Source organism: Heterocephalus glaber, unplaced genomic scaffold (assembly GCF_053883595.1).
Source record: "Heterocephalus glaber isolate CG9 unplaced genomic scaffold, H.glaber_assembly_v1.0 deba00001444, whole genome shotgun sequence".
NCBI lineage: Eukaryota > Metazoa > Chordata > Mammalia > Rodentia > Bathyergidae > Heterocephalus > Heterocephalus glaber.
This window is the reverse complement of record NW_028258297.1, coordinates 21,347,499-21,366,294: the sequence shown is the minus strand read 5'-3', so window position 1 is coordinate 21,366,294 and position 18,796 is coordinate 21,347,499. Positions and strand designations below refer to the sequence as shown.

Genomic DNA, 18,796 nt, shown 5'->3' with positions numbered 1-18,796 from the left:
ACATATGCTTTTGGCACCTTAGTCAAAGAGAAAATAGTTAAATATGCTTAGGGAGGTTTCTGCTTTCTCAATTCTGTTCCACTGATCCACGTATTTGTTTTTGTTCCAGTACAATGCCATTTTTAATCACTATTGCTTCACAGAATAGCTAGAAGTCAGGCATTGCTATGCCTCCTGCTTTACTCTTATTGCCCCAAATTTCCTTTGCTATTCTAGGTCTCTTCTGGTTCCCTGTACTCTAGATCTGTGAAGTATGCTGTTGTTATTTTGATTGGGACTGCATTGAATCTGTATAACAGTTTTGGATGTATGGCTATTTTGAATGTTTTGGCTATGCCTATCCAGGAGCAGGACATCTTTCCATTTTCTGATGTCTTGTTCAATCTCCTTCTTCAGAGTACTATAGTTTTCTTTGTAGAGGGCCTTCACTTTCTTGTTAGGTTAATTCTTTGGCATTTCATTTTTCATGAAGCAATTGTGAATACTTTGTTTTCATAATTTCTTTCTCATCCCATTCTTTGTTGATATACACAAATGCTAATGATTTTTATGTATTGATCTTGTATCCTGCTAATTTGCTGAAGTTGGTTATTAATTCTAAGGTTTTTGGTAGAGTTCTCTGGGTCATATATGTAGTGTCATATTATCCGCAAATAATGATAATTTGAGTGCTTCCTTTCTTATATTTATCTCTTTTATTTCTTTCTCTTGTTTGCTCTGGCTAATGTTGCAAGTGCTATGTTCAATAGAAATGCTGATAGTGGACATCCTTGTTTTATTCCTGATTTTATGGGGAGATGGTTTTAGTTTTTCCCCATTTAGTATGATGCTAGCTATTGGTTTTTCATAAATAGCCTTTATCATATTCAAGTGTGGTACTTCTATACCTGTTTTCTTCAGAGTTTTTTTAATCATGAATTGGTATTGGATTTTGTCAAAAGCCTTTTCTGCATCTATTGGTATGAGCATATGGTTTTTAAACTTTCTCATGTGTATGTGATGTATTATATTTATTGACTTATGTATGTTGAACCATCCTTGCATCTCTGGAATGAATCTACTTGATCATGTTGTATCATCTTTCTGATAATGAGCTGCATTTTATTTGCTAATATCTTGTTGAGGATTTTTGCATCCATGTTCATTAAGAAGATTGGCCTATAATTCTGTTTTTCAGTTGGGCCTTTATCTGGTTTTGGGTTGGGGTGATACTAGCTTCCATAAATGAGTTTGGGAGCACTCCATCCCTTTCAATTTCTTTGAAGATTTTGAGGAGTACTGATGATATAACTCTTCTAAATATTTTGTGGAATTCACTAGTGAAGCCATCAGGTCCTGGGCTTTTTTTAGTTGGTAGATTTTTTATTACTATTTCAATTTCATTGCTTGTTATGGAGTTGTTAGGCATATTTATGTCTTCTTGGGTTATTTTTGGTAATTTGTATGTACCTAGGTATCTGTTTGTTTCTTCACAATTTGCTAATTTGTTAGAATATAATTTTTGAAGTAGTTATTATATTCTGGATTTTGACAGTGTCTGTTGTGATTTCACCTTTTTCATTTCTAATTGCATCAGTCAGTCTTTTTATTTTTCTTTTGGTGAGTCTAGCTAAGGGCTCATCTATTTTATTTATGATTTCAGAGAACCAGCTCTTCAACTCATTAATTTATTTTTACAGTTTTTCAGTCTCAATTTCATTGATTTCTGCTCTCATCTTTATAATTTCCCTCCTTGGTTTTGGTTTGGGGCTGGTTTGTTGTTGTTTCTCACATGTCTTAATATTTTTCATGAGGTTATATATTTGGGCTTGGTCTGTTTTTGTAATGTGAACATTAATTGTGATGTATTTTCCTCTTAGCACTATTTTTGTAGTGTCCCAGTGGTTTTGTTGAATTGTACAGTCATTGTCATTAACTTCTCTTATCTATATGATGGAAGAAAAGGGCAAGAGAAAGAGAAACACACATACACACTCACACACACTCTTAAAAGAAGAAATTGGGGCAAATGATGGAATAAAAATGGGTAGAAAATGAACAGAAAGAGCAAAACAGGAAAAAAAATATTCTATTGTTTTGGACATATGGCTATTTTCCACAGTCTAGGAATAAGGAGCAGAGGTCAAGTCAAGACGTAACTCTGCTCATGTTGGAAGCCTAAGGTAGCAGTCCACCCTCAGAATGGTGCTGGATGCAGACATCTGCATACAGTGGTTTTAGGGTGCAAATGTGACCTTCCTGGCCTATGTAACTCAGACTGAACCTGGCTTCCAACTGCATGAGGTGAGCCCACGTTCACCAGCTCCAGCCCCTCTAAAAGACTCCTTCCAGATTGCTCTCCAACTGCCAGCTGTCTCCCTTAGACCTCTTTCCTTTATCAACTCTGGGAACTTGACAGTGTGGAGCTTGGCTTGGAGCCAAGGGGCTGCTCTGGGACCCAGGTTCTACTTCTGAGCCCTTTTCTACAATTGCATCTACACTAGCTCTTGTTTCACAATTGTGGCGGCAGACACTAGACCAAGATCACTCACCAGCTATTTACTGTAGAAGGTCACCCTGGGAGCAGTACCCTACATTTTCCTTGCAGGTTGCAACTGCCACTGATCCTCTCAGTCCTCATGCCATTCTCTCGTCCTTGTGGAATGTTCTGTGGTTGTCTCTGCGTAATGTTCTTTGGGGTGGAATCTTCAAAGGAGAATTTATTGATGGTCACTGCAATGAATTTGGTTAGTCCATCTCATATCTCTTTCCATTCATGATAGATTCTCTTCCTCTCTGTGTTTCTTGTTGATATTCTCCTAATCTCTCCAACATGCTTCCTCTTCTAGTCAGCCATGTTGGATCTTCCAGATCATTCCTTCTCAGTGGATCCTTCCTCAGCTTCTGTGATATGGCTCCTCCTCTAGTCAGCCATGTTGAAACCCCTATTTCAGACTTTTGCCTCATCTAAGATCAGGTCCATTGTTTGGCTGGCCCTTCTGCTGGTCCATGCAGAAGGGAAACTATGCAGAGCCAGTTCCAACTTGGTGGTTGAGCCAAGGTGGGGAATCCACAGTTGTGGAGTTGGTTGGTGACCAGCCTGTGGGTCTGAACCTTCTGGCAGCTCATTTCTTTTTTCGGCAGAATATTTTTCCATTCCCTTGTGTGGAACAGTTTATTTTCCCATTCACCTACTGAAGAACATCTTGGTTGCTTCCAAGTTTGGACAACTATGAATAAAGCTGCCATAAACTTTTATGTGCTGATTTCTGTGTGGACATAAGTTTTCATGTCTTTTGGGTAAATGCCAAAGAGAGTGATTGGCAGATTGCATAGTATAAGTATGTTTCATTGTGTTATTTCTTTTACCAATACTATATTAGTCTTGACTACTGTAGCTAACTTTAGAATTTGTCTTGAAGTTGAGCAGCTTCAGTCTGACTTTGTTCTTATCTGGCAGCATTGTGTTGGCTATTCTGAGGTTTATTTTAATGGATTTTTTTTGGTCTGCTTGTTCTACCAGTAACCAAGAGAATTGGTATACAATCTTGTAGTATTTTGTCAAGTCCAGTTGGTATGGCAAACTGTTGAAATCTTTTATATAGTTAACTAAGTTTTTCCTGCTTATATACTCAGTTAATGGGAAAGGTATTAAAGTAGCCAATTGTAATTTTGTACGTACATGTTTATTCTTTTAGAATATATACGAGTATATATATATTCTATATATATTCTGAGACTATATAGTTTATTCATATATATTATATAGACTATATAGTTTATTCATACAATTTGGGTTTATGCATTTTCTTGTTGAATGATTCTTTCATCTCCATGCAGTGTCTCTATCTCATTGTAGTACTTCTTGCCTTTAAAACAATTTTGTCTAATATTAATATAGCATCAGCATTTATGCTGTGCTTATATGAAATACCTTTTTCTATTTTTTAATTTTCAGCTTATTTTGTATTTAATTATTATTCTTGTAGATGACATATAATTTGATCTTTGAAAATCCTACTTGATAGCCCTGTGTTTTAGTAGGAACATTTAATCATTTTACCTGTGATTTAAATATAATATGGTTATGTTTAAGTATACCACCTTGCTTTTTGGTTTTCTTATTATTCTGTTCATTGTTCCTTAACCTTTTATTTCCCTGCCTTTTGTTAGCTTGATTAAATAGATTTTAAAACCTGTTGAAGAATTTCTTTTTTATAACTTTAATAGAATTGCTTTGCTACTTTAGAAATAACTCCTTCAATTTACTAATGTTTACCTTGAATTCATATTTTATAGCATCTTAAACAAGGCTGTTTCTATCAGTTTTATGCTGCTTAATACTCTCTCATCTGTTGTGTTGTTGTTTTGCTGTTTCATATGCATTAATTTTAATGGGAAAAACACTCACAAAATATTACCATTGATACTCTAAGTGGCCAATAATTTCATATTTATCCATATTTTCCCAATCCAGAGCTGTTTATTTCTATTGATGTCAACCTTGAATGATTTTTATTAACTCCCAAATAAATGCTTTATTATTTTCTGTTATATGTGGCTGCTGGTGACAATCTCTTAGATTTTTTTTCCCTTTGTCCAAAACTACCTTCATTTTACTTTCAACTTTGAATGATAATTTCACTGTATATAACACACTAGATTCCTTAGCAGTTATAAATGTTTCCTGGCTTCTGTCATGTGTCAAATACGTAGGCAAGGTGGAGGAACAAACCAAGTTTATTGGGGAAAGTTTTTTGGGGTAACTCCTATAAAAAATATAAAGGGAGCAAGCAGTTATAAGGGTGATCTGAAGCCTGTGAAGAGAAAAGGGGAAGGAAGACCCTCATACCATCTTCCAAATCTGAAAAACCTTTGGGGAGCCCTGAAGCAAATGTGACCCTCTGAGGAATCCTACATTACTTAGAAATAACCAGGCCATAGTACTCCTCTTTGCTTAGACCTTAATTTGGTGCTGAGAAAAGAATGGCCTTGACCATTCAAGTTGAAGTACATTCTGAAAGCACTGAAAGTGGAGGCTGTCAGCTAACCATGTTCAGCACAAATGAGTAGCAACTTCTCCTTGAAGGGAGAAAAGAGAGGCACAATTCTATGATCACAGTCTACCTCCTGCACCCCATTCATTCATTCTTTTATATACATTTAAGGTGTACTTCCTCTGGGATTCCAATGGATCTCTCTTTTTGGTTGAGAAAAAAGAAGGCAGCTGGTGGGACAAACAACAGTCACTACTGTAGTTGGTCTTGGAGGTCACAATTAGAACTCATTGTTGTCTCTCTTCCATTCTAATCTAAAGTCTTCTCACCTTCAGTACAATTTCTCCTGGTTTCCATGACTGGTTTCCATGGAGTGATATATGAGATGTCCAAGTTTCTTATAATACCATTCTTAGAAAGGAACTGGCACACATGTTCATTCATATGTACATGCACATGTTCATTCAGACGGGGAAGTTTCAAGAGGCACCCAAGTAAACTTCTATAAATATTCCTTTCTGGCCTCATTAAATAAAAGTAGTCCTAATTTATCATTCTGATAAGGATCAATTCTAGCAACATGGAGACTCTTTTTCTTGGCTGCTATTCTTTGGACTCAAGAATTCCAAAGTACCCAGATAACAGTCAGAGGATTCAGGTCAATGGGGACTTTGCTGAGTTCTTGTGGAAGAATTTGCTCCTTTTGAATACCAGGAACTATAGAAGTCAGAATGGTGGAGATGAAAAGCATATTCTCAAAATGGATCACTGAATCTTAGACATAGTGCCATATAAGACATTAATTAAAGGTACATTCTGCCTTTTAAGGGATGGTGCCCTATGCTCACAGAGTAGTGTGTCTGAGCTGACACTTCAGTAGTCCCTTCAGTAGATTATTACCAAGGTCTAGGGCTGGCTGATTGGTTATTATACCATGTGATGTGACCAGTGGGTCCCATGGTTTGGACCCACTTACAAAGCCTTCCACATCTTTATTCTGCACTGCTATGTAGGATTTTATACTTCTTGCATTAGGCTACTCCAGAGGAACAGAACCAGTAGAATTTGTATATATGTGTGAGAGAGAATTTATTCTAAGGAACTAACTCATATGATCATGGGATCTGGCATGTCTGAAGCTTGCAGATCCAACTAGCAGGAAACATTCATCAAGAGATAGAAATAGAGATAGAGATGTAGAGATAGAGACAGACAGATGATAGAGACAGAGACAGAGAAAGACAGAGACAGAGAGAGAGAGATAGAGATAGAGGAAGAGGGGTACTCCTATTAATTGCCCACCTATTTGTCTCTAGAGAAGCTATATTCTATTAATCATCTCCACAACACTTTGAAAATGATGTCCCCCTGTTTACTACTCCAACCTGATCAGTCATTATGTTAATTGAGACACTCCATCTTCTGTAGTTAAGTGCTGGTTCTTAGCTTTTATTACTTCCAGGGCCTTATCTATTTGGTTTTTTTCAGCTCTGTCACAAACTGAACTCCATGGAAGCCTTCTCTATCAGCCACTGTGCCTTGGGGATCAGAGACACAAGTGAGCTTTTTATTCATCCTGCTGCCCCTCTAGCCAGAAGCCAGTGCATTCCTGAGAACCATGTTAAAGGGTGTATCCTCTGGGCCTTCTCGTGGAACAACCTCTCGTGAGTCTTCTAGTCTTGCATAATGTATTCGCTCCAGCATGTTCACTTCCCTAGACCTTTTTATCCCGTTTTCCACTGCCAGTCGTAGCAACTCAGCACGGCAACTTCACTCAGCATGAGCCATCATTTCCTCCCAACTAGGAGTCCGCAGAAGAGCAAGACTGTGCCGTCCGTTAGGGTGCTTGCTAAGTGTTAAATTGCATATCTTGAAAGAATATCTCTAAACCAGTAAACACACCTGTATCTGCTTTTATATCCTGTTTCCTTCATCAAGAGCCCTCACAGTCCAGTTGCTTGAGTATTTCCCAGGCTCCTTCCCATTCATCGCTAAAGCTCTTTTAATGGTATACGTGCTTTCCTCATTTCTTAGGCTCCTTGTTTCCCTGTTTCTTTGGACGTATTTTAACCTAAATTTTTGACCTGAAATCCAGGGGACAAGATGAGGAGAAGTCCTGAAGGTGATTGTGCTGGCCAGTCTTGGTTGCCATTGTGACTGTGTTAAGCAACTCCTGTAGAGATAATTGGACCATAAAGGCACCAACCTCATCAAGGACCAACCCACAGACAAGTTCATCACTGAAGAGGCTGTTAGAGGGTGTGCCTCGCTGGAGAGAGTAGGTCACAGAGGTGTGATTTTGAGGACTCTATCTGGTGCCTGGCCCCTACTTTTCTTGCTCTTCTTCTACTCTGTTTCACAGATACCAGGAAATGCGTAACTCTCCTGATGCTCCTCTCCATGCCTCCCATACAATGTTTCTGCTTCAGAGCCAGCTGACTGTGTACTGCAACCTCTGAAACCATGAGCTAAATAAACCTCTTCTCTTTAGGGCCATGAGTGTCAGGTAGTTTGTCCCACCAACAGTAAGCTGACTGATACAGTAATCTTGTGTTGTGGGAGAGAATACTCAGCAGTGTTTTCAAACATGCAGCAAATGTACTTCTTAAAAAGAGGGATAGACCACCTCTTCTGTATCTAAGGAATTGGAGGAGTTTAGGGAGCTCATATTTTAGGATGCATACACGAACCTGTCTCGTCCCATGTGTCAGGGTCCCAGGATTTCTTGGAAAGACTGAGGTTGGCATAGACCTGACTTAATTGAGCATTCTGTACCCTTTCTGAGCAGCTGCTCTGGGGCAAGTGTCCTGGAAGTGCTCCTGTTTCGTGTTCATTCCAAATTCATATGGTTAATTATACTTCTCACCTTGGGCCTTCTCTTCTTTTGTGGACTGCAGACTTGGCTCAGTTGTTGTCCAATGCCTATAAATAGTTCTCTTATTTGGTATTCCAGATTTCCTAATTGTTTGTTGTGGAAGCTTAATTTCAAAACTAACTTCTCTATAATGGCAAAATTGCAAATTTCTTAACAAATGATTATTGAATGAATGAATTTATTACAGTTGAGTCCTCTAACATCTTGATGAGTATGTTGAGTTGCCATTGGAAATCATCAGTATGTTATAGTAATTTAAAGAAACTATATGAGTTGTTGAGTTTCCAAAGAGAGTATACAAAACCCAAAAATGACAAAAATAGGGAACAATAATATTTAAAAAATAATGGATTAAGATAATTTAGAAAAGACTGAAAAAGAGAAACACATATTTTATGTAGACATTCTTTGTCATCATTCAAATGAAATACTTACTGAATTTCTTCTATAATTGTGTGAATGTGTGAGTCGATGATTAGTGTCAAATGAGGAAAATCTTTTGAAATAGTTAGTGTTAGGATTAGAAAACTCATTGGTTAATGCATTATGAAATGGAATAGGAATAGACTTCCAGATTAGGGTTAACTCAGTCGTCAGTTAAGCATGAGCAGGATTAAGACTTTGCCACTGTGATGCACATGAGGAGATCAGTTTCAAAATATTAGGGTGGAATCAAACAATAATGGCTTCAGAATTTCCATATTAATGGAGATTTGGGGCAACAAGGTGGTTGAAAGCAGATTCAGCAGTATTGTCTAGAGGTTGTATTTCTGTATAAGTACACTTTTAAATTTAAAGTGTGGTTAGATAAAAATAAAATCTGATTGATGATTTCAAACACATGTTTGCTGCCTCCCTTCTTATTTAAGTAATTATAGTAATTGTTTAACTTGGGATAGTTTTCAGGGACACTGAGGATATTCAAGAACGATTAGTTCTTTTCCATTCCTACCCCAAGCTACATTAATTTGTTCATGAAAGAGTAGGATGGAAGAGTCTAAATGAAAAGAGATAGCAGCAAACATAATTCTAATTAATTTGAAAGGAAAATGTTCACTTCAAAGTAGGTTTCATATGTAAGCAGAGTGGGGGAAGGCTAGATATTTTAAAGTTAAGTTAGCAATGACAAGCGTAGCCTTGAAAATATTGGTAATTTTAAACCGAGTGAGATGAGCAAGATAATGAATGATGCTATGCAGCCTATGTTGAACTCCTTGTAAATGTACTTGTTAAGGTGAACACAAGGTAATGTATATCATGGTGCATGTACTTTTAGTGAGTGAAAGTCACACAATAGGGTGGAGAGAAATCCACAGCCATCTGCTTGTCTGGGACATAATTGAACTGTTCATCAACATAGCATGTCAATAAGCAAGATAAACTATATTATAATACCAATAGGGGGCTCTGTGACTTTGTGATAAAACTATACTCATTCATCCTCCCCTCATCATACTATTAGCTCTGTTAATAAACAATTGAGCTCTTCCACCTGTCCACCGAACCCTCCATTCTTCCATTCTTCTGTTCAGAGCCACTCACCTTCGTTTTTCATTAGCTAACACTGGAAATACTCAAAAGCAAACTGCTCCATAGGTTTCTCACTATCTCGTTGGAATTATGGGAACTTTTATTGAGTGGAGAAGGTTAGGGTAATGAAATTCGGCAAAACGCCATCTTGGGATCCCTCTGTGCTACCAATATGCAAATAATTTAAAAGTAATGCAGTCAAGACTCCCCTGAATAAAGACTCCATTTTCATCACTGTTGGTAAGTGCCGAGAGGGACAGATGAGAATAAGTTATAGCCACATTGTGGCATGTAATAAATCTTCCAAAAGAGGTTTACACGTACTTAGCTCTTTGGCTTTTATCCCATGTACAACACTTCTGTTTGCTTTGCATCTAAGCAACAGAAAATAATCAGCCTCTAAGAACTTAATTATTGGTTGCATGGATAACCCTTAGGGTGTGTGGGTCCAGTTGCTTGGGCCTCCTGGACATTTCTCATCACATAAAGCAATATGCTTCCATGAAGCCTGCCTCTCTGGAAAGCCTGGTGGTGCATTTCTCCTTCAAGAAGACAAAAGGCCGCTGCAACAACAGAATACTGGGATATGGACTTCCTTGGGAAAATGAACCCCTAATACTTTCTGACAAGTGAAAGAGGGGAAGAGTCCTAGAGTTAGAAATCATTCAAGAATGGAGCCTTGATAACAGCCCAAAGCTGAGAGGCAGAAAGTATAAGGAATTCTACAGAGAAAAGTGAGAAAATACTGTAACGGGCTTGCAAAATTCAAGTCAGAGTCACACTAGCATATTAATGAGACAAGTTTAAAATGGTCACACTCTCACCTCTTAGCCAAACTGTTAACACAATTTAACACACTTTCAAAGGGGCACCCCTATGATGTGCTAATGAAGTGACTTTCTTCCCAGCATGAGTCAGTGGGCTTTTCCCTTTTTGTTGAGCTCTCTTTGATCAGGCAGCCAAAAAACTCAAATATCTTGTCAATCTGGGAGGTTGTGAACATGCTTTTCAAATAGATACATAGGGAAACTGAGGCATAAATATCAAATCTAAAATGCAGGAGTAGTACAATTATTTGAATTTTGATTGTTTTTCTGGCTCATAGTTTCCCTACTCTTATTTAAAAGCTGGGAAGGCAATAAACACAGATTAAGAATTTTATCTTTTAGAATTACAAATAATTTAGAGAATAACAATAGCTGTGAAATGCTCTGTGATTGTTAAGCCCTGAACAAGTGTATGAAGTGTTACATTTCAATTTTCAAAATTGTATTGCAAGTTGTTTGTTTGACCTGGACTTTGAAACAATCTTCTTTTTGAAAAAGCAACAGATAGTAATGGATACACTCTAGAAATTTATATTTAAAGCAATCAAACAATTTAATGTGATTACTTTTAGTATAGTTTCAATATTAAAACAATATCTTAAAAGGCATTGTTCTACTCAAACAACTGCAATGATAGAACCTCGATTTTCATGGGCTAGGACACGGGAATATATAGGGCTGTTTGTTTTACTATTCTTTGAACTGTGACCATACAATTCTGTACACATACAAAAATATACAAAATATTCTTTATATATCATGACTTCAAAAAGAGACAAGAATTTTTGAAAATTTTGTGCCATAGCCGAAAATCTTAACATAAATTGAGTGCAATGCATTTAGCATTTTTAAAAGTTTCTAGCAAGCTTTAAAAAAATTGGCTATTATTCTGTTTGACAAAAGACATGAATTTTGAAGAAAAACAAAACACAGACCTTGTAAAAAACAAAAGAGTCTTTTAAATTGAACTATATAATACACAGAACAGTACCTGTAATTTTTATGAGCATCTAGATTTGGGTAGAAAAGGTTTTAAAATCTCTCAGAGCTCTTATAAACCTCTGTGATTGTCTGACAATGATTCATGTAATATTATTGTATATCTGACTTTGGCAGTTACCCATTACACCATGTTAACATATTTCAATAAGTAATCAATTTGGCTTCCAGTACACTGATTTAATTCAGGTTTCATTACTCGCCTAGTATTTATTTTTTAGGCATGTTGTCCATCTTAGTCTAGGACTGCCCTTTTTGCATTAGCCATTTTAGGATAAAATACTTAATAAGATTTGCATTTAAAAAATGAACTAGAGGAACTGGACCCCCTCAAGCCAGAACCTGTAATTATGTCATTTGTATTGCAAAGCAGGAACGGCTATAAAGCAATGGTATACTTTTTTAAAGATTGATAACCTTAAGCAGTATTATATTATGCATAAAATGGCAGGTCTGACAGAGGAACTAAACGTGGGCAGTGTATAAAATCTTGAGAACTGTGAAAACTTGCAAAGTTTTGACTTTGCCTTTTGAAGAGGTGCTCTATCAGAAGGAACAGTTTATACTTTATATCCTCTACTTCCTGTTCTTTCTTTGTGCCATAGAATGAGTCCTTCCCTGAGAGAACTGTGTATTTGTGTAGACAGCAAGAGTGCCACACCATGGACCAGCTGATGTTCTCAAATCCACAGTGCACGTTCTACTATTCAGAAACCCAAGTTAGATTGTGTCTGTAAGTGGCCAAATAAAAATGGAGCCTGTTCATTTGTCCTGCTGATCACTTACTTAGGAGGCATGCTAACCTGGTGATAGTGTTAGTATTACTACAGTAAGAATCATGCAGCTGAGGCCTTGGTTTGATCACACTATGCTCTGTGTGCTGTGTTAAGTACTTGACAGTGTTTGTTTCATTATCCCCCCCAATAACCTTTCCAGATTGCTGTTAGTATTAGTACACAACCTGATCTAGGTTAGTTCCACAGCTGATGTTCTTAATGGCAAATTTACATGAAGTACAAGATGTTTTAAAAGATATTCCTAAGATATTTTCCTAACAGAGCCATCCATCTATGCCTACAATCCTGTGACGAGTTTTCTCACTCTAAACTAGACTCTTTTCAATTAAAAGTGACCCTCTGCTAAGTAGTGTGGAAGAAGATTTTATGAAGAGATCAACTTAAATTATCAATTATGCTCTTTTAGACATTGACTGAGTATATCTGTCTTAAATTTGATAGAAGTGTTCTGAACCTTATCTTCGTAGGACTCGCATTTTCATAATGGGAAACAGAAAAAGGAAATGTAAAGCAAATAGGAAAATCCCCCTAAGAAAATCAGAATTCCAGTGGCGATCAGCTAGTGTGACATGAGCCAAGAATGCTGACAGAAAAAGCTTCAACTTCTCCTGTGTGCTCGGTAAACCCACCTAAAGTGTTGTTAAAAACAGAGAGACAATTTGCAGATAGTAACTTCTTAGACTTAAAAGTGAGAGCAATATATTTAGGGACTTTTCTGATATAAAAAGTTGCTATGGCTTGACACTTTTCATTAAAATTTGTTCTTCTCAATTGGAGATATTAATGTTCAGCAATTGGATTCAATGCTTAATTGTCCCATACATCAAGGAAGAGTTGACATAAAATAAGTCAATTGAGTGAATATTTGGTAGCGTACTTTAAATTATTTATATGTACACATCAATGCATCTATATGTATACATGCTTATACTCTAATGGAAGCTCAGCATTTTAAATTATGGAATAAAGTATATTAGTTTTCTAGAGCAGCTATAACAAAGTATCACAGAATGGGTAGCTTAAACAACAGAGATTTATTATCTCAAAGTTCTGGAGGCTATATGTCTGGAATTAAGGTGTTGCAGGGTTCTTTGGAGGACTGGGAAGAATTCCCCTTCTAGTGGTTGGCCTGCAATCTCCAGCACTCTTCAGATTGCAGAAGCTTTGCCACCATGTCTTCCTTCATCTTTCCATGGTGCTTTCCCTACATGTATCCAACCTCCAGATCCCCCTGTATAGCAGAAACAGTTGTATCAGAAGCCCAGTTTATTCTATCTTGACCTCCTCTTAATACTGCATTTACAAGAAACCCTATTTCAAGAAAAGACTGATATATTGTCAAGACTTCACCATGTGAAATTTTGGAGGATGTAAAGGTACAAGATCCCAGTGATGAATGCAACTGTATTGTACACCTAAAATGTACCAATACACTTAATGAAAAAAAGTTTAAATGTGAAAGAAAGGGAATATTTGGTATCAGAGGAAGTTAGAGTTGGAAGGAACTTTTGAAACCACATGTCTTCCAGTTCGAGCTATCTCACTGTAGAAAATTTAAATGGCTTCCACACTGCTCACATAGTCAGTGGGAGAGCTGGACCTAGCAGCAGATTCCTAAGTCTAAACACAATGCTCTTCCCACCCTGGCTGCACCTTGCTGGCAATAGTGTATGGGTGCCAATCATTTTATTTAGAAACTTTTTTTCTGGCATGAAAATTAAATCATTAAGATTTTAAACTTTAGAACTATATATTTCACATACTTTATGTAAAACCCCTGGAAGCTTCACAGGGATGAAATATGGAATTATTAAATAATGCTAATCTATCTCTATTTCTTTTTTTGTTTGTTTTGGTACTGGGGATTGAACTCAGGTCCTTGAGCTTGCGCAGCAGGCGGCGAAACCACTGAGCTAAATCCCCGGCCCTCTATCTCTATTTCTTAGCCACCTAATGTTTTTGATTTTTGACTTCATAGAAAACTTGTAAAAAAATGGAAAGGAAAAAAGAGCTCAGGGATAAATCATTTTAGGCACACTTTTCCTACTGGAAAACTTAAAATCATATGTGTGGGAATGCTCCTTACATAAGATTGTCTAAGAGGAAAGTTCTAGCCATTTAAGTAGAACTGTTGGTGAAACATGTAGGTAATGTATAAAGTAGTCAGTAAATTTGAATGGACAAGGAGGAAGAAGAGGTGAGGTTTGAAGAGAACTAGGAAAGGAATGGCAGGCATCTCAGAACACGCAGAATGGGGAAGAGGGGCAGTGAGTTAAATCCCAGATAGGAAACAAATTATTCAATTTTGTGTCAGCAGTGCCTCATCTACAACAAATAATTAATACATGTGCAAATGTTTGAATAAAAACTTTGAAATGGACTATAGAAAGGCATTTTAACAGAATTTAGAAGGCAATAATTGGATGTGACTGTATCAAGCATACATAGTTGTATAGTAGTCTATCCTACTGGTTTGAAAAATTGATCCAATAGTGAAAGAATAATGGCTAATGATAATTAAGCACATGCTATGTTTATAGACAACTTTGCATCTAATTGTCCCAAGAAATTTATGAAATGGGTACCATTCTGATCTCTATTTTGTAAGTGAGGAAAAGAAGGGTTGAAGCCACCGGTAAAGGGTCCAGTAGATTAAGAAGAGCAATCACTCTAAACCACTAATTTTGCCAAGGAAGAAGAAATGTTATAAGAAGGAATTTGGGTTAGTTTTTTTTCCACCTAGCACAGCACTTGGCAGGTATTTAATAAATGTTGGATAAAGTGCACTGAAGTTTTAAGTTATGTTTTATTAAGGATTGGGTGCATGGAAATGCTGACTAGCACAAGACAGTCTTCAGAGGATAAAATAGATGATGCTAAAGAATGAAAGGAAACAGCAGCATCAAGTGAAAAATAATCTATGCATGAGGATCGGTAGATGCTGCAACTTTGTGTAAAAAGAGAAATACCTTCATCATCTTTTGCTGTGCTTCCTAGGATCTCTAAGTTCAGAAATCAGTACAAAAAGCCTCACCAGATCTTCATCTTCAGAAATCAGTACAAAAAGTTAAGTTTACAATGGCTGTGAAACCCAAAGAAAGACTTCCTCATTCCTAAAGTTTATGTCTTGCATTTGTTGGTATCAAAACATCTGCACGCAAATAGATTGTTCATATTGTATAACCATAAAAATTCCAAAAGTAAGCAGTGAAACAAAGTAGGTGATATGTAAATTACTTTGGTGTGTTTGTATGTATGCATGGAGAGTCACAGTGAATTATTATATGTCAAAATGTTTTCAGTGAAGTTGTTGAATACTAAAATATACAGACAACTGCCTTAATACATGGGCAATTACAATACATGGGCAACTGTTCACTTTGTATTTCAAACACCTATACACATATGCATTTAGCATTTATTGAGTGTTTATTATGTCCTGATATTGTGTCAGAATATCTCCATATTTGAAGATGAAAAAAACTTCCTAGCTATAATTTGTTAAACTTAAAAAAAAAATAACTCCAGAATGTTTAGTTTCGCTACTTTTTTTCCTAGAGAAATTTTATAGCTACTTCTTTGGTACCGGGGATCGAACTCAGGTCTTTGTGCTTGTACAGCAGGCAGTGAAGCCACCGAGCTGAATCCCTGGCCCCTATAGCTACTTCTTTGAAGTGAATATAAATTTCTGTCAAATACTCTCCAAATGGCGAAGAAATATGTTGCAATGCCAAACCATTATTTACTTTTATCATTAGATTTCAAAGGCTAAAATTTGTGCTTTGAAAAGATAGATGTTATGTTTTTAGGTCTTAATTCTAATCCAAACCTTGCCTTGTTATTATTAGGTTACCAAAAAAAAGAAAAGGAGTCTGCCCAAGCACTGAAGAAGTGCAGAAGCTTGGACAAGGCCCAGCTCACAAACTAGATTTCCTTAGCACATACTATGTACCTATATTGAAATATTATACTCACCCCATTAATCTGTAACATTAATAGATGTTAATCAAATGTTTTTGAAAATTATAAGAAAATTTAGATGGTAATATGCCAAGATAAATTTCCTTACGAGGCATCAGTCATAATTTTCACAATAAATGTCTTTTCTGACTACTACTACAGCAAAAAAGGTAGAAGGCCCAGGAATAACGGAGTCTAAATGAGGAGCCTGGAAATCTTAATTCACACATACACATCATCCTTTCTCTGCTCCTTAATTTATATTCTATCACTCCCAAGTCAACCATCCCAGTTTTCCAAAAAGGAAGCCTCCAGCTCTTCCTCTAAGTCCTTTGCTTTTCCCTCTCCTTTGCCAACCCAAAGTGAAATTCCGTTAATTCAGTTTCTGAATGCTGATGACATTCATCTCCTCTATTCTTCCTTCCAGCTGAGGTTGAAGCACAAGTCATGAGAGCTCTCCCTGTCTGGTCCACTCTTCTCCTTCCAGTCACACCTCACGTCACTTGATCTAAACCCTCCCTGTCTTCCTGCATGGACACCTTTGAAGTTGCCCTACTGCTGGAAGCACCAGGACCTTCCTTAGTATGGATTCCTATGGAGAAACTCATGGCTTCTGCATTGGTCTTTCCAGATCCCAGCTTAATAAAAGCAATGCCATTTGTTTTACTAGATGTTTTTACTACAGATTTCTTCCTAATGCACACTTATTAAAAATTTAGGGTTACTCCAAGTACATTCTGAAATTCCTTTAGAAATTTACAGGATATGCATGTATCATACTGGTCTCACAGAGGCGTTACATATATGCAAATATTTACATTTTACTTTGCTTGGAAGAAACTTTGGAAGTATGCTTTTAAACTTTAGTAGTAATCCAAAGATGGCCATCTTATTAGGGTGTAAAAAATGTGGCCTAAATACCCTAGTTTATAATTCAGCAAAGTGTTTGGAGGAGGCACAGTAGGAATGATGAATGGTAAAGGTGGGATTATTACTCAAGTCTCATTTGTGACAGTTGACTTCCGTGATATTTATCTTACATTTTTCTTTTTCGCTGTGTGTGTGAGTGTAATATACTTTATATATTAGCATTGGTCCATCTATTATTATATTGGCAGCAGGAGATTTTCATTGATTAGTTTCTATTTGCTTTTTCTTTCTCTAAACCTTCATGCTGTAATGCAGAAGATTTATTTTCAATGATTTATTAAAATGTAATTCTAAGGTGACTCCTTATCAAGGAAGTAATCTGCAGACTATCTTTGTTTAAACTTGCAACCTGCTTTGTCAAGGAAAACTGCCTATGAAATTTTCATTATAATAGACAGCTTTTCATAATGAATGAAAACCAGCTATTATGATTGAAAACAAATTGCTCTGAAACATATTCTTTGAAACAATGTGCTGCTTAATTGTATTTTGGAGGAGGGGGAGGCTAAGGCAATTCTGTTTAATTGGTTACATTTTTCAGTTCTATAAATTAATTTGCACTACCCAATATCACTTAATTTTTCCCTAGGAAAGCTTTTGCTTGCCCTAGCAATATTATAACTGCTAATTCAATTACACTGAAATTGTTTAATAGAAAATATAATTGCTTATTCATACAGAATACCCATTAAAGAAGTGCAAAAGCGTGAACCTGAGGGTTAGTGCATATTAATACTTTGGGAATAAAGATGGGAATGTTGTGCAGAGAAGGTACTGGCTGATCTTTAATTGTTCATCACCTGCCTCCAAAATAATATGAATGGACCCAAACTAAATGACCACTCATTACAAGTTTCAATTTAGGAGCTTGGCTGGGGTCAGCAGATTGCTTATGCTGATCTCAATGATTTGAAGTTGTGATTACCATAAGCAATTTAAATTTTATTGATCTCCCCTTCTGAAAGTTGTAATTGAGCATAGATGTTGGACCCAGAGCTCTCCAAACTAAATTGTACTCTGAAGCACTTGCTGGATTCCTGCAAGAATCAATAAGCAGTCAGTCACATTAACAATGAAATAGGTCCATTAACATACGGTGCTATTGGTGAAACTTTATTTAGGAAGGGTGTTAGTTCACTTCATTGTTTTATCAATGGATCTTGGCTGTACACAGAAAAGTATTGCTTTAATATGTGTAATAAACTTGTATGAAAATGAAATTACATTTTATAAATATATGGAATGAGACTAGGTAGGCAGTTGAGTCCTTATATGAGAGTCATTGTGATTCATATCATCATTTTACTGTAAACAGAGGTTTTATATGACTGGAATTGCAGCTTGCTTGCCGCAGTGCTTTGCAGTAATTCTGAATTTTTATTCCTCCTTATTAGATACAGGGTTTCCCTCCATCAAGGTTAAGTACGTCTCGAAGTCTCCATGTTCAGTGGTAAGTAGTGGCTTTTTACGGAAGCTATATAGCCTACTCAGCTGAGCCACCAACAAATCTGGGAATTCTAACAGAAATCTAAGTAGTTCCAAACAATTTTGATCAGTATTTTGTACCCAGAACACTATGAAGTTTTGTTATCAACTCTGGCCTACCTGGTATTATCAAGTCATATGTGTTAAAAACTATCACAATCTATTAAATTTATGGCAAATAAAGCATTGGGAAAACAATTTGTCAATTTTAAGAGTGATTTAAAAAATATTCAAGTGCTTCTTTTTTTCTAACATTAATTGGATCTTTGCTTCTTCCATTCACTTCCCCTCCACTTCCCTATCAAATGATGAATAGTAAACTCTTGAGGATTTCCAGCCTCCTTGAAATTTTATATCTCAAAAAAGTATAAAGATCAGTAATACCTTTATCTAAGAAATTTGCTCTTTATCTCATGA

At 36.5% G+C, this 18,796-nt stretch overlaps 1 long non-coding RNA gene across 1 annotated transcript; it reads left to right on the top strand.

Annotated features, from left to right (window-relative positions):
* Window positions 1-3,694: 3,694 nt before the first annotated feature.
* On the top strand, window positions 3,695-18,577 carry LOC147827501 (uncharacterized). Its single transcript, XR_015452331.1, has 2 exons — window positions 3,695-6,640; window positions 7,072-18,577. It is a non-coding gene; the product is annotated as an uncharacterized LOC147827501 (long non-coding RNA).
* The last annotated feature ends 219 nt before the right edge of the window (window positions 18,578-18,796 follow it).